We start from the raw sequence: 17,520 nt of genomic DNA on the forward strand, positions 1-17,520 counted from the left end.
CTATAACTGTGGGAATAACTGAGACATGGCTGGATGAAAGCTATGACAGTGGGAATAACTGAGACATGGCTGGATGATAGCTATGACAGTGGGAATAACTGAGACACGGCTGGATGATAGCTATGACATAGTGGGAATAACTGAGACATGGCTGGATGATAGCTATGACAGTGGGAATAACTGAGACATGGCTGGATGATAGCTATGACAGTGGGAATAACTGAGACACGGCTGGATGATAGCTATGACAGTGGAATAACTGAGACACGGCTGGATGATAGCTATGACAGGGGGAATAACTGAGACATGGCTGGATGATAGCTATGACAGTGGGAATAACTGAGACACGGCTGGATGATAGCTATGACAGTGGGAATAACTGAGACATGGCTGGATGAAAGCTATGACAGTGGGAATAACTGAGACATGGCTGGATGATAGCTATGATAGTGGGAATAACTGAGACATGGCTGGATGATAGCTATGACAGTGGGAATAACTGAGACATGGCTGGATGATAGCTGTGACTGTGGGAATAACTGAGGCATGGCTGGATGATAGCTATGACAGTGGGAATAACTGAGACACGGCTAGATGATAGCTATGACAGTGGGAATAACTGAGACACGGCTGGATGATAGCTATGACAGTGGGAATAACTGAGACACGGCTGGATGATAGCTATGACAGTGGAATAACTGAGACATGGCTGGATGATAGCTATGACAGTGGGAATAACTGAGACACGGCTGGATGATAGCTATGACAGTGGGAATAACTGAGACACGGCTGGATGATAGCTATGACAGTGGGAATAACTGAGACATGGCTGGATGATAGCTATGACATAGTGGGAATAACTGAGACACGGCTGGATGATAGCTATGACAGTGGGAATAACTGAGACACGGCTGGATGATAGCTATGACAGTGGGAATAACTGAGACACGGCTGGATGATAGCTATGACAGTGGGAATAACTGAGACACGGCTGGATGATAGCTATGACAGTGGGAATAACTGAGACACGGCTGGATGATAGCTATGACAGTGGGAATAACTGAGACACTGCTGGATGATAGCTATGACAGTGGGAATAACTGAGACACGGCTGGATGATAGCTATGACAGTGGGAATAACTGAGACACGGCTGGATGATAGCTATGACAGTGGGAATAACTGAGACACGGCTGGATGATAGCTATGACAGTGGAAATAACTGAGACATGGCTGGATGATAGCTATGACAGTGGGAATAACTGAGACATGGCTGGATGATAACTATGACAGTGGGAATAACTGAGACATGGCTGGATGAAAGCTATGACAGTGGAAATAACTGAGACACGGCTGGATGATAGCTATGACAGTGGGAATAACTGAGACATGGCTGGATGATAGCTATGACAGTGGGAATAACTGAGTCACGGCTGGATGATAGCTATGACAGTGGGAATAACTGAGACATGGCTGGATGATAGCTATGACAGTGGGAATAACTGAGACACGGCTGGATGATAGCTATGACAGGGGGAATAACTGAGACATGGCTGGATGATAGCTATGACAGTGGGAATAACTGAGACACGGCTGGATGATAGCTATGACAGTGGGAATAACTGAGACACGGCTGGATGATAGCTATGACAGTGGAAATAACTGAGACATGGCTGGATGATAGCTATGACAGTGGGAATAACTGAGACATGGCTGGATGATAACTATGACAGTGGGAATAACTGAGACATGGCTGGATGAAAGCTATGACAGTGGAAATAACTGAGACACGGCTGGATGATAGCTATGACAGTGGGAATAACTGAGACATGGCTGGATGATAGCTATGACAGTGGGAATAACTGAGTCACGGCTGGATGATAGCTATGACAGTGGGAATAACTGAGACATGGCTGGATGATAGCTATGACAGTGGGAATAACTGAGACACGGCTGGATGATAGCTATGACAGTGGGAATAACTGAGACACGGCTGGATGATAACTATGACAGTGGGAATAACTGAGACATGTCTGGATGATTGCTATGACAGGGGGAATAACTGAGACACGGCTGGATGATAGCTATGACAGTGGGAATAACTGAGACATGGCTGGATGATAGCTATGACAGTGGGAATAACTGAGACATGGCTGGATGATAGTTATGACAGTGGGAATAACTGAGACATGGCTGGATGATAGCTATGACAGTGGAAATAACTGAGACATGGCTGGATGATAGCTATGACAGTGGGAATAACTGAGACATGGCTGGATGATAGCTATGACAGTGGGAATAACTGAGACACGGCTGGATGATAGCTATGACAGTGGGAATAACTGAGACACGGCTGGATGATAACTATGACAGTGGGAATAACTGAGACATGTCTGGATGATTGCTATGACAGGGGGAATAACTGAGACACGGCTGGATGATAGCTATGACAGTGGGAATAACTGAGACATGGCTGGATGATAGCTATGACAGTGGGAATAACTGAGACATGGCTGGATGATAGTTATGACAGTGGGAATAACTGAGACATGGCTGGATGATAGCTATGACATAGTGGGAATAACTGAGACACGGCTGGATGATAGCTATGACATAGTGGGAATAACTGAGACACGGCTGGATGATAGCTATGACAGTGGGAATAACTGAGACATGGCTGGATGATAGCTATGACAGTGGGAATAACTGAGACATGGCTGGATGACAGCTATGACAGTGGGAATAACTGAGACATGGCTGGATGATAGCTATGACAGTGGGAATAACTGAGACACGGCTGGATGATAGCTATGACAGTGGGAATAACTGAGACACGGCTGGATGATAGCTATGACAGTGGTAATAACTGAGACACGGCTGGATGATAGCTATGACAGTGGTAATAACTGAGACACGGCTGGATGATAGCTATGACAGTGGGAATAACTGAGACACGGCTGGATGATATCTATGACATAGTGGGAATAACTGAGAAACGGCTGGATGATAGCTATGACAGTGGGAATAACTGAGACACGGCTGGATGATAGCTATGACAGTGGGAATAACTGAGACATGGCTGGATGAAAGCTATGACAGTGGGAATAACTGAGACACGGCTGGATGATAGCTATGACAGTGGGAATAACTGAGACACGGCTGGATGATAGCTATGACATAGTGGGAATAACTGAGACATGGCTGGATGATAGCTATGACAGGGGGAATAACTGAGACACGGCTGGATGATAGCTATGACAGTGGGGATAACTGAGACACGGCTGGATGATAGCTATGACAGTGGGAATAACTGAGACATGGCTGGATGATGGCTATGACAGTGGGAATAACTGAGACACGGCTGGATGATAGCTATGACAGTGGGAATAACTGAGACACGGCTGGATGATAGCTATGACAGTGGGAATAACTGAGACATGGCTGGATGAAAGCTATGACAGTGGGAATAACTGAGACATGGCTGGATGATAGCTATGACAGTGGAATAACTGAGACATGGCTGGATGATAGCTATGACAGTGGGAATAACTGAGACACGGCTGGATGATAGCTATGACAGGGGGAATAACTGAGACATGTCTGGATGATAGCTATGAAAGTGGGAATAACTGAGACATGGCTGGATGATAGCTATGACAGTGGGAATAACTGAGACACGGCTGGATGATAGCTATGACAGTGGGAATAACTGAGACACGGCTGGATGATAGCTATGACAGGGGGAATAACTGAGACATGGCTGGATGATAGCTATGACAGTGGGAATAACTGAGACATGGCTGGATGATAACTATGACAGTGGGAATAACTGAGACACGGCTGGATGATAGCTATGACAGTGGGAATAACTGAGACACGGCTGGATGATAGCTATGACAGTGGGAATAACTGAGACACGGCTGGATGATAGCTATGACTGTGGGAATAACTGAGACATGGCTGGATGATAGCTATGACAGTGGGAATAACTGAGACATGGCTGGATGATAGCTATGACAGTGGGAATAACTGAGACATGGCTGGATGATAGCTATGACAGTGGGAATAACTGAGACACGGCTGGATGATAGCTATGACAGTGGGAATAACTGAGACACGGCTGGATGATAGCTATGACAGTGGGAATAACTGAGACACGGCTGGATGATAGCTATGACAGTGGGAATAACTGAGACATGGCTGGATGATAGCTATGACAGTGGGAATAACTGAGACACGGCTGGATGATAGCTATGACAGTGGGAATAACTGAGACATGGCTGGATGATAGCTATGACAGTGGGAATAACTGAGACACGGCTGGATGATAGCTATGACAGTGGAATAACTGAGACATGGCTGGATGATAGCTATGACAGTGGGGATAACTGAGACACGGCTGGATGATAGCTATGACAGTGGGAATAACTGAGACACGGCTGGATGATAGCTATGACAGTGGGAATAACTGAGACACGTCTGGATGATAGCTATGACAGTGGGAATAACTGAGACATGGCTGGATGATAGCTATGACAGTGGGAATAACTGAGACATGGCTGGATGATAGCTATGACAGTGGGAATAACTGAAACACGGCTAGATGATAGCTATGACAGTGGGAATAACTGAGACACGGCTGGATGATAGCTATGACAGTGGGAATAACTGAGACACGGCTGGATGATAGCTATGACAGTGGGAATAACTGAGACACGGCTGGATGATAACTATGACAGTGGGAATAACTGAGACACGGCTGGATGATAGCTATGACAGTGGGAATAACTGAGACACGGCTGGATGATAGCTATGACAGTGGGAATAACTGAGACACGGCTGGATGATAGCTATGACAGTGGGAATAACTGAGACATGGCTGGATGATAGCTATGACAGTGGGAATAACTGAGACACGGCTGGATGATAGCTATGACAGTGGGAATAACTGAGACATGGCTGGATGATAGCTATGACAGTGGGAATAACTGAGACACGGCTGGATGATAGCTATGACAGTGGGAATAACTGAGACATGGCTGGATGATAGCTATGACAGTGGGAATAACTGAGACACGGCTGGATGTTAGCTATGACAGTGGGAATAACTGAGACATGGCTGGATGATAGCTATGACAGTAGGAATAACTGAGTCACGGCAGGATGATAGCTATGACAGTGGGAATAACTGAGACACAGCTGGATGATAGCTATGACAGTGGGAATAACTGAGACATGGCTGGATGATAGCTATGACAGTGGGAATAACTGGGTTAGGCTGGATGATAGCTATGACAGTGGGATTAACTGAGACATGGCTGGATGATAGCTATGACAGTGGGAATAACTGAGACATGGCTGGATGATAGCTATGACAGTGGGAATAACTGAGACACGGCTGGATGATAGCTATGACAGTGGGAATAACTGAGACATGGCTGGATGATAGCTATGACAGTGGGAATAACTGAGACACGGCTGGATGATAGCTATGACAGTGGGAATAACTGAGACATGGCTGGATGATAGCTATGACAGTGGGAATAACTGAGACACGGCTGGATGATAGCTATGACAGTGGGAATAACTGAGACACGGCTGGATGATAGCTATGACAGTGGGAATAACTGAGACATGGCTGGATGATAGCTATGACAGTGGGAATAACTGAGACACGGCTGGATGATAGCTATGACAGTGGGAATAACTGAGACATGGCTGGATGATAGCTATGACAGTGGGAATAACTGGGACACGGCTGGATGATAGCTATGACAGTGGGAATAACTGAGACACGGCTGGATGATATCTATGACATAGTGGGAATAACTGAGACACGGCTGGATGATAGCTATGACAGTGGGAATAACTGAGACACGGCTGGATGATAGCTATAACTGTGGGAATAACTGAGACATGGCTGGATGAAAGCTATGACAGTGGGAATAACTGAGACATGGCTGGATGATAGCTATGACAGTGGGAATAACTGAGACACGGCTGGATGATAGCTATGACATAGTGGGAATAACTGAGACATGGCTGGATGATAGCTATGACAGTGGGAATAACTGAGACATGGCTGGATGATAGCTATGACAGTGGGAATAACTGAGACACGGCTGGATGATAGCTATGACAGTGGAATAACTGAGACACGGCTGGATGATAGCTATGACAGGGGGAATAACTGAGACATGGCTGGATGATAGCTATGACAGTGGGAATAACTGAGACACGGCTGGATGATAGCTATGACAGTGGGAATAACTGAGACATGGCTGGATGAAAGCTATGACAGTGGGAATAACTGAGACATGGCTGGATGATAGCTATGATAGTGGGAATAACTGAGACATGGCTGGATGATAGCTATGACAGTGGGGAATAACTGAGACATGGCTGGATGATAGCTGTGACTGTGGGAATAACTGAGGCATGGCTGGATGATAGCTATGACAGTGGGAATAACTGAGACACGGCTAGATGATAGCTATGACAGTGGGAATAACTGAGACACGGCTGGATGATAGCTATGACAGTGGGAATAACTGAGACACGGCTGGATGATAGTTATGACAGTGGAATAACTGAGACATGGCTGGATGATAGCTATGACAGTGGGAATAACTGAGACACGGCTGGATGATAGCTATGACAGTGGGAATAACTGAGACATGGCTGGATGATAGCTATGACAGTGGGAATAACTGAGACATGGCTGGATGATAGCTATGACATAGTGGGAATAACTGAGACACGGCTGGATGATAGCTATGACAGTGGGAATAACTGAGACACGGCTGGATGATAGCTATGACAGTGGGAATAACTGAGACACGGCTGGATGATAGCTATGACAGTGGGAATAACTGAGACACGGCTGGATGATAGCTATGACAGTGGGAATAACTGAGACACGGCTGGATGATAGCTATGACAGTGGGAATAACTGAGACACTGCTGGATGATAGCTATGACAGTGGGAATAACTGAGACACGGCTGGATGATAGCTATGACAGTGGGAATAACTGAGACACGGCTGGATGATAGCTATGACAGTGGGAATAACTGAGACACGGCTGGATGATAGCTATGACAGTGGAAATAACTGAGACATGGCTGGATGATAGCTATGACAGTGGGAATAACTGAGACATGGCTGGATGATAACTATGACAGTGGGAATAACTGAGACATGGCTGGATGATAGCTATGACAGTGGAAATAACTGAGACACGGCTGGATGATAGCTATGACAGTGGGAATAACTGAGACATGGCTGGATGATAGCTATGACAGTGGGAATAACTGAGTCACGGCTGGATGATAGCTATGACAGTGGGAATAACTGAGACATGGCTGGATGATAGCTATGACAGTGGGAATAACTGAGACACGGCTGGATGATAGCTATGACAGTGGGAATAACTGAGACATGGCTGGATGATAGCTATGACAGTGGGAATAACTGAGTCACGGCTGGATGATAGCTATGACAGTGGGAATAACTGAGACATGGCTGGATGATAGCTATGACAGTGGGAATAACTGAGACACGGCTGGATGATAGCTATGACAGGGGGAATAACTGAGACATGGCTGGATGATAGCTATGACAGTGGAAATAACTGAGACACGGCTGGATGATAGCTATGACAGTGGGAATAACTGAGACATGGCTGGATGATAGCTATGACAGTGGGAATAACTGAGTCACGGCTGGATGATAGCTATGACAGTGGGAATAACTGAGACATGGCTGGATGATAGCTATGACAGTGGGAATAACTTAGTCACGGCTGGATGATAGCTATGACAGTGGGAATAACTGAGACATGGCTGGATGATAGCTATGACAGTGGGAATAACTGAGACACGGCTGGATGATAGCTATGACAGGGGGAATAACTGAGACATGGCTGGATGATAGCTATGACAGTGGGAATAACTGAGACACGGCTGGATGATAGCTATGACAGTGGGAATAACTGAGACACGGCTGGATGATAGCTATGACAGTGGGAATAACTGAGACATGGCTGGATGATAACTATGACAGTGGGAATAACTGAGACATGGCTGGATGAAAGCTATGACAGTGGAAATAACTGAGACACGGCTGGATGATAGCTATGACAGTGGGAATAACTGAGACATGGCTGGATGATAGCTATGACAGTGGGAATAACTGAGTCACGGCTGGATGATAGCTATGACAGTGGGAATAACTGAGACATGGCTGGATGATAGCTATGACAGTGGGAATAACTGAGACACGGCTGGATGATAGCTATGACAGTGGGAATAACTGAGACACGGCTGGATGATAACTATGACAGTGGGAATAACTGAGACATGTCTGGATGATTGCTATGACAGGGGGAATAACTGAGACACGGCTGGATGATAGCTATGACAGTGGGAATAACTGAGACATGGCTGGATGATAGCTATGACAGTGGGAATAACTGAGACATGGCTGGATGATAGTTATGACAGTGGGAATAACTGAGACATGGCTGGATGATAGCTATGACATAGTGGGAATAACTGAGACACGGCTGGATGATAGCTATGACATAGTGGGAATAACTGAGACACGGCTGGATGATAGCTATGACAGTGGGAATAACTGAGACACGGCTGGATGATAGCTATGACAGTGGAAATAACTGAGACATGGCTGGATGATAGCTATGACAGTGGGAATAACTGAGACATGGCTGGATGATAACTATGACAGTGGGAATAACTGAGACATGGCTGGATGAAAGCTATGACAGTGGAAATAACTGAGACACGGCTGGATGATAGCTATGACAGTGGGAATAACTGAGACATGGCTGGATGATAGCTATGACAGTGGGAATAACTGAGTCACGGCTGGATGATAGCTATGACAGTGGGAATAACTGAGACATGGCTGGATGAAAGCTATGAGAGTGGAAATAACTGAGACACGGCTGGATGATAGCTATGACAGTGGGAATAACTGAGACATGGCTGGATGATAGCTATGACAGTGGGAATAACTGAGTCACGGCTGGATGATAGCTATGACAGTGGGAATAACTGAGACATGGCTGGATGATAGCTATGACAGTGGGAATAACTGAGACACGGCTGGATGATAGCTATGACAGTGGGAATAACTGAGACACGGCTGGATGATAGCTATGACAGTGGAAATAACTGACTGAGACATGTCTGGATGATTGCTATGACAGGGGGAATAACTGAGACACGGCTGGATGATAGCTATGACAGTGGGAATAACTGAGACATGGCTGGATGATAGCTATGACAGTGGGAATAACTGAGACATGGCTGGATGATAGTTATGACAGTGGGAATAACTGAGACATGGCTGGATGATAGCTATGACATAGTGGGAATAACTGAGACACGGCTGGATGATAGCTATGACATAGTGGGAATAACTGAGACACGGCTGGATGATAGCTATGACAGTGGGAATAACTGAGACATGGCTGGATGACAGCTATGACAGTGGGAATAACTGAGACATGGCTGGATGATAGCTATGACAGTGGGAATAACTGAGACACGGCTGGATGATAGCTATGACAGTGGGAATAACTGAGACACGGCTGGATGATAGCTATGACAGTGGTAATAACTGAGACACGGCTGGATGATAGCTATGACAGTGGTAATAACTGAGACACGGCTGGATGATAGCTATGACAGTGGGAATAACTGAGACACGGCTGGATGATATCTATGACATAGTGGGAATAACTGAGACACGGCTGGATGATAGCTATGACAGTGGGAATAACTGAGACACGGCTGGATGATAGCTATGACAGTGGGAATAACTGAGACATGGCTGGATGAAAGCTATGACAGTGGGAATAACTGAGACACGGCTGGATGATAGCTATGACAGTGGGAATAACTGAGACACGGCTGGATGATAGCTATGACATAGTGGGAATAACTGAGACATGGCTGGATGATAGCTATGACAGGGGGAATAACTGAGACACGGCTGGATGATAGCTATGACAGTGGGGATAACTGAGACAGGCTGGATGATAGCTATGACAGTGGGAATAACTGAGACATGGCTGGATGATGGCTATGACAGTGGGAATAACTGAGACACGGCTGGATGATAGCTATGACAGTGGGAATAACTGAGACACGGCTGGATGATAGCTATGACAGTGGGAATAACTGAGACATGGCTGGATGAAAGCTATGACAGTGGGAATAACTGAGACATGGCTGGATGATAGCTATGACAGTGGAATAACTGAGACATGGCTGGATGATAGCTATGACAGTGGGAATAACTGAGACACGGCGGATGATAGCTATGACAGGGGGAATAACTGAGACATGTCTGGATGATAGCTATGAAAGTGGGAATAACTGAGACATGGCTGGATGAAGCTATGACAGTGGGAATAACTGAGACACGGCTGGATGATAGCTATGACAGTGGGAATAACTGAGACACGGCTGGATGATAGCTATGACAGGGGGAATAACTGAGACACGGCTGGATGATAGCTATGACAGTGGGAATAACTGAGACATGGCTGGATGATAACTATGACAGTGGGAATAACTGAGACACGGCTGGATGATAGCTATGACAGTGGGAATAACTTGAGACACGGCTGATGATAGCTATGACAGTGGATACTGAGACACGGCTGGATGATAGCTATGACTGTGGGAATAAACAGAGACATGGCTGGATGATAGCTATGACAGTGGGAATAACTGAGACATGGCTGGATGATAGCTATGACAGTGGGAATAACTGAGACATGGCTGGATGATAGCTATGACAGTGGGAATAACTGAGACACGGCTGGATGATAGCTATGACAGTGGGAATAACTGAGACACGGCTGATGATAGCTATGACAGTGGGAATAACTGAGACATGGCTGGATGATAGCTATGACAGTGGGAATAACTGAGACACGGCTGGATGATAGCTAAGACAGTGGGAATAACTGAGACATGGCTGGATGATAGCTATGACAGTGGGAATAACTGAGACACGGCTGGATGATAGCTATGACAGTGGAATAACTGAGACATGGCTGGATGATAGCTATGACAGTGGGGGATAACTGAGACAACGGCTGGATGATAGCTATGACAGTGGAATCACTGAGAACACGGCTGGATGATAGCTATGACAGTGGGAATAACTGAGACACGTCTGGATGATAGCTATGACAGTGGGAATAACTGAGACATGGCTGGATGATAGCTATGACAGTGGGAAAACTGAGATCATGGCTGGATGTTAGTTTGAACAGTGGGGAATAACTGAAACACGGCTAGATGATAGCTATGACAGTGGGAGATAACTGAGACACGGCTGGATGAAGCTATGACAGTGGGAATAACTGAGACAATACGGCTGGATGATAGCTATGACAGTGGGAATAACTGAGACACGGCTGGATGATAACTATGACAGTGGGAATAACTGAGACAACGGCTGGATGATAGCTATGACAGTGGGAATAACTGAGACACGGCTGGATGATAGCTATGACAGTGGAATAACTGAGACACGGCTGGATGATAGCTATGACAGTGGGAATAACTGAGACATGGCTGGATGATAGCTATGACAGTGGAATAACTGAGACACGGCTGGATGATAGCTATGACAGTGGGAATAACTGAGACATGGCTGGATGATAGCTATGACAGTAGGAATAACTGAGACACGGCTGGATGATAGCTATGACAGTGGGAATAACTGAGACACGGCTGGATGATAGCTATGACAGTGGGAATAACTGAGACACGGCTTGATGATAGCTATGACAGTGGGAATAACTGAGACACGGCTGGATGATAGCTATGACAGTGGGAATAACTGAGACATGGCTGGATGATAGCTATGACAGTGGGAATAACTGAGACACGGCTGGATGATAGCTATGACAGTGGGAATAACTGAGACACGGCTGGATGATAGCTAGACAGTGGGAATAACTGAGACACGGCTGGATGATAGCTATGACAGTGGGAATAACTGAGACACGGCTGGATGATAGCTATGACAGTGGGAATAACTGAGACACGGCTGGATGATAGCTATGACAGTGGTAATAACTGAGACACGGCTGGATGATAGCTATGACAGTGGGAATAACTGAGACACGCCTGGATGATAGCTATGACAGTGGGAATAACTGAGACACGGCTGGATGATAGCTATGACAGTGGGAATAACTGAGACATGGCTGGATGATAGCTATGACAGTGGGAATAACTGAGACACGGCTGGATGATAGCTATGACAGTGGGAATAACTGAGACACGGCTGGATGATAGCTATGACAGTGGGAATAACTGAGACATGGCTGGATGATAACTATGACAGTGGGAATAACTGAGACATGGCTGGATGATAGCTATGACAGTGGGAATAACTGAGACAAGGCTGGATGATAGCTATGACAGTGGGAATAACTGAGACACGGCTGGATGAAAGCTATGACAGTGGGAATAAACTGAGACATGCTGGATGATAGCTATGACAGTGGGAATAACTGAGACAACGGCTGGATGTAGCTATGACAGTGGGAATAACTGAGACATGGCTGGATGATAGCTATGACAGTGGGAATAACTGAGACACGGCTGGATGATAGCTATGACAGTGGGAATAACTGAGACACGGCTGGATGATAGCTATGACAGTGGGAATAACTGAGACATGGCTAAATGATAGCTATGACAGTGGGAATAACTGAGACACGGCTGGATGATAGCTATGACAGTGGGAATAACTGAGACATGGCTGGATGATAGCTATGACAGTGGGGATAACTGAGACACGGCTGGATGATAGCTATGACAGTGGGAATAACTGAGACACGGCTGGATGATAGCTATGACAGTGGGAATAACTGAGACACGTCTGGATGATAGCTATGACAGTGGGAATAACTGAGACATGGCTGGATGATAGCTATGACAGTGGGAATAACTGAGACATGGCTGGATGATAGCTATGACAGTGGGAATAACTGAAACACGGCTAGATGATAGCTATGACAGTGGGAATAACTGAGACACGGCTGGATGATAGCTATGACAGTGGGAATAACTGAGACACGGCTGGATGATAGCTATGACAGTGGGAATAACTGAGACACGGCTGGATGATAGCTATGACAGTGGGAATAACTGAGACACGGCTGGATGATAGCTATGACAGTGGGAATAACTGAGACACGTCTGGATGATAGCTATGACAGTGGGAATAACTGAGACACGGCTGGATGATAGCTATGACAGTGGGAATAACTGAGACACGGCTGGATGATAACTATGACAGTGGAATAACTGAGACATGGCTGGATGATAGCTATGACAGTGGGAATAACTGAGACACGGCTGGATGATAGCTATGACAGTGGGAATAACTGAGACATGGCTGGATGATAGCTATGACAGTGGGAATAACTGAGACACGGCTGGATGATAGCTATGACAGTGGGAATAACTGAGACACGGCTGGATGATAGCTATGACAGTGGAATAACTGAGACACGCTGGATGATAACTATGACAGTGGGAATACTGAGACATGTCTGGATGATTGCTATGACAGGGGAATAACTGAGACACGGCTGGAATGATTAGCTATGACAGTGGGAATAACTGAGACATGGCTGGATGATAGCTATGACAGTGGGAATAACTGAGAACATGGCTGGATGATAGTTATGACAGTGGGAATAACTGAGACATGGCTGGATGATAGCTATGACATAGTGGGAATAACTGAGACACGGCTGGATGATAGCTATGACATAGTGGGAATAACTGAGACACGGCTGGATGATAACTATGACAGTGGGAATAACTGAGACATGGCTGGATTGACAGCTATGACAGTGGAATAACTGAGACATGGCTGGATGATAGCTTATGACTGTGGGATTAACTGAGACACGGGCTGGATGATAGCTATGACAGTGGAATAACTGAGACACGGCTGGATGATAGCTATGACAGTGGTAATAACTGAGGACACGCTGATGATAGCTATGACAGTGGAATAACTGAACACGGCTGGATGATAGCTATGACAGTGGGAATAACTGAGACAACGCTGGATGATATCTATGACAAGTGGGAATAACTGAGACACGGCTGGATGATAGCTATGACAGTGGGAATAACTGAGACATCGGCTGGATGATAGCTATGACAGTGGAATAACTGAGACAAGGCTGGATGATAGCTATGACAGTGGGAATAACTGAGACATGGCTGATGATAGCTATGACAGTGGGGAATAACTGAGATACGGCTGGATGATAGCTATGACAGTGGGAATAACTGAGACACGCTGATGATAGCTATGACAGTTGGGAATAACTGAGACACGCTGGATGATAGCTATGACATAGTGGGAATAACTGAGACATGGCTGGATGATGCTATGACAGGGGAATAACTGAGACACGGCTGGATGATAGCTATGACAGTGGAATAACTGAGACAAACGGCTGGATGATAGCTATGACAGTGGGAATAACTGAGACACGGGCTGGATGATAGCTATGACATAGTGGGAATAACTGAGACATGGCTGGATGATAGCTATGACAGGGGGGAATAACTGAGACACGGCTGGATGATAGCTATGACAGTGGGGATTAACTGAGACACGGCTGGATGATAGCTATGACAGTGGGAATAACTGAGACATGCTGGATGATGGCTATGACAGTGGGAATAACTGAGACACGGCTGGATGATAGCTATGACAGTGGGAATAACTGAGACACGGCTGGATGATAGCTATGACAGTGGGAATAACTGAGACATGGCTGATGAAAGCTATGACATGGGAATAACTGAGACATGCTGGATGATAGCTATGACAGTGGGAATAACTGAGACATGGCTGGATGATAGCTATGACAGTGGAATAACTGAGACACGGCTGGATGATAGCTATGACAGTGGGAATAACTGAGACATGGCTGGATGATAGCTATGACAGCGGGAATAACTGAGACAGGCTGGATGATAGCTATGACAGTGGGAATAACTGAGACGGCTGGATGATAGCTATGACAGGGAATAACTGAGACATGGCTGGATGATAGCTATGACAGTGGGAATAACTGAGACACGGCTGGATGATAGCTATGACAGTGGGAATAACTGAGACACGGCTGGATGATAGCTATGACAGTGGGAATAACTGAGACATGCTGGATGATAGCTATGACAGTGGGAATAACTGGGACACGGCTGGATGATAGCTATGACAGTGGGAATAACTGAGACACGGCTGGATGATAGCTATGACAGGGGAATAACTAGACATGGCTGGATGATAGCTATGACAGTGGGAATAACTGAGACATGGCTGGATGATAGCTATGACAGTGGGAATAACTGAGGAACGGCTGGATGATAGCTATGACAGTGGGATAACTGAGACATGGCTGGATGATAGCTATGACAGTGGGAATAACTGAGAAGGCTGGATGATAGCTATGACAGTGGGATTAACTGAGACACGGCTGGATGATAGCTATGACAGTGGGAATAACTGAGACACGGCTGGATGATAGCTATGACAGTGGGAATAACTGAGACACGGCTGGATGATAGCTATGACAGTGGGAATAACTGAGACATGGCTGGATGATAGCTATTGACAGTGGGAATAACTGAGACATGGCTTGGATGATAGCTATGACAGTGGGAATAACTGAGACATCGGCTGGATGATAGCTATGACAGTGGGAATAACTGAGACATCGGCTGGATGATAGCTATGACAGTGGGAATAACTGAGACACGGCTGGAGATGATAGCTATGACAGTGGGAATAACTGAGACATGGCTGGATGATAGCTATGACAGTGGGAATAACTGGAGACACGGCTGGATGATAGCTATGACAGTGGGATTAACTGAGACACGGCTGGATGATAGCTATGACAGTGGGAATAACTGAGACACGGCTGGATGATAGCTATGACAGTGGGAATAACTGAGACACGGCTGATGATAGCTATGACAGTGGGAATAACTGAGACACGGCTGGATGATAGTTATGACAGTGGGAATAACTGAGACACGGCTGGATGATAGCTATGACAGTGGGAATAACTGAGACACGGCTGGATGATAGCTATGACAGTGGGAATGACTGAGACAGGGCTGGATGATAGCTTATGACAGTGGGAATAACTGAGACATGGCTGGGATGATAGCTATGACAGTGGGAATAACTGAGACATGGGCTGATGATAACTATGACAGCGGGAATAACTGAGACACGGCTGGATGATAGCTATGACAGCGGGAATAACTGAGACACAGCTGGATGATAGTTATGACAGTGGGAATAACTGAGACATGGCTGGATGATAGCTATGACAGTGGAATAACTGAGACATGGCTGGATGATAGCTATGACAGGGGGAAATAACTGAGACATGTCTGGATGATAGCTATGAAAGTGGGAATAACTGAGACATGGCTGGATGATAGCTATGACAGTGGGAATAACTGAGACATGGCTGGATGATAGCTATGACAGTGGGAATAACTGAGACACGGCTGGATGATAGCTATGACAGGGGGAATAACTGAGACATGGCTGGATGATAGCTATGACAGTGGGAATAACTGAGACACGGCTGGATGATAGCTATGACAGTGGGAATAACTGAGACACGGCTGGATGATAGCTATGACAGTGGGAATAACTGAGACACGGCTGGATGATAGCTATGATAGTGGGAATAACTGAGACATGGCTGGATGATAGCTATGACAGTGGGAATAACTGAGACATGGCTGGATGATAGCTATGACAGTGGGAATAACTGAGACATGGCTGGATGATAGCTATGACAGTGGGGAATAACTGAGACACGGCTGGATGATAGCTATGACAGTGGGAATAACTGAGACATGGCTGGATGATAGCTATGACAGTGGGAATAACTGAGACACGGCTGGATGATAGCTATGACAGTGGGAATAACTGAGACATGGCTGGATGATAGCTATGACAGGGGAATAACTGAGACATGGCTGGATGATAGCTATGACAGTGGGAATAACTGAGACACGGCTGGATGATAGCTATGACATAGTGGGAATAACTGAGACACGGCTGGATGATAGCTATGACAGTGGGAATAACTGAGACACGGCTGGATGATAGCTATGACATAGTGGGAATAACTGAGACATGGCTGGATGATATCTATGACAGGGGGAATAACTGAGACATGGCTGGATGATGGCTATGACAGTGGGAATAACTGAGACACAGCTGGATGATAGCTATGACAGTGGGAATAACTGAGACACGGCTGGATGATGGCTATGACAGTGGGAATAACTGAGACACGGCTGGATGATAGCTATGACAGGGGGAATAACTGAGACACGGCTGGATGATAGCTAAGACAGTGGGGATAACTGAGACACGGCTGGATGATAGCTATGACAGTGGGAA

This window comes from Bufo bufo, chromosome 4 (assembly GCF_905171765.1).
Source record: "Bufo bufo chromosome 4, aBufBuf1.1, whole genome shotgun sequence".
Taxonomy (NCBI): Eukaryota; Metazoa; Chordata; class Amphibia; order Anura; family Bufonidae; genus Bufo; species Bufo bufo.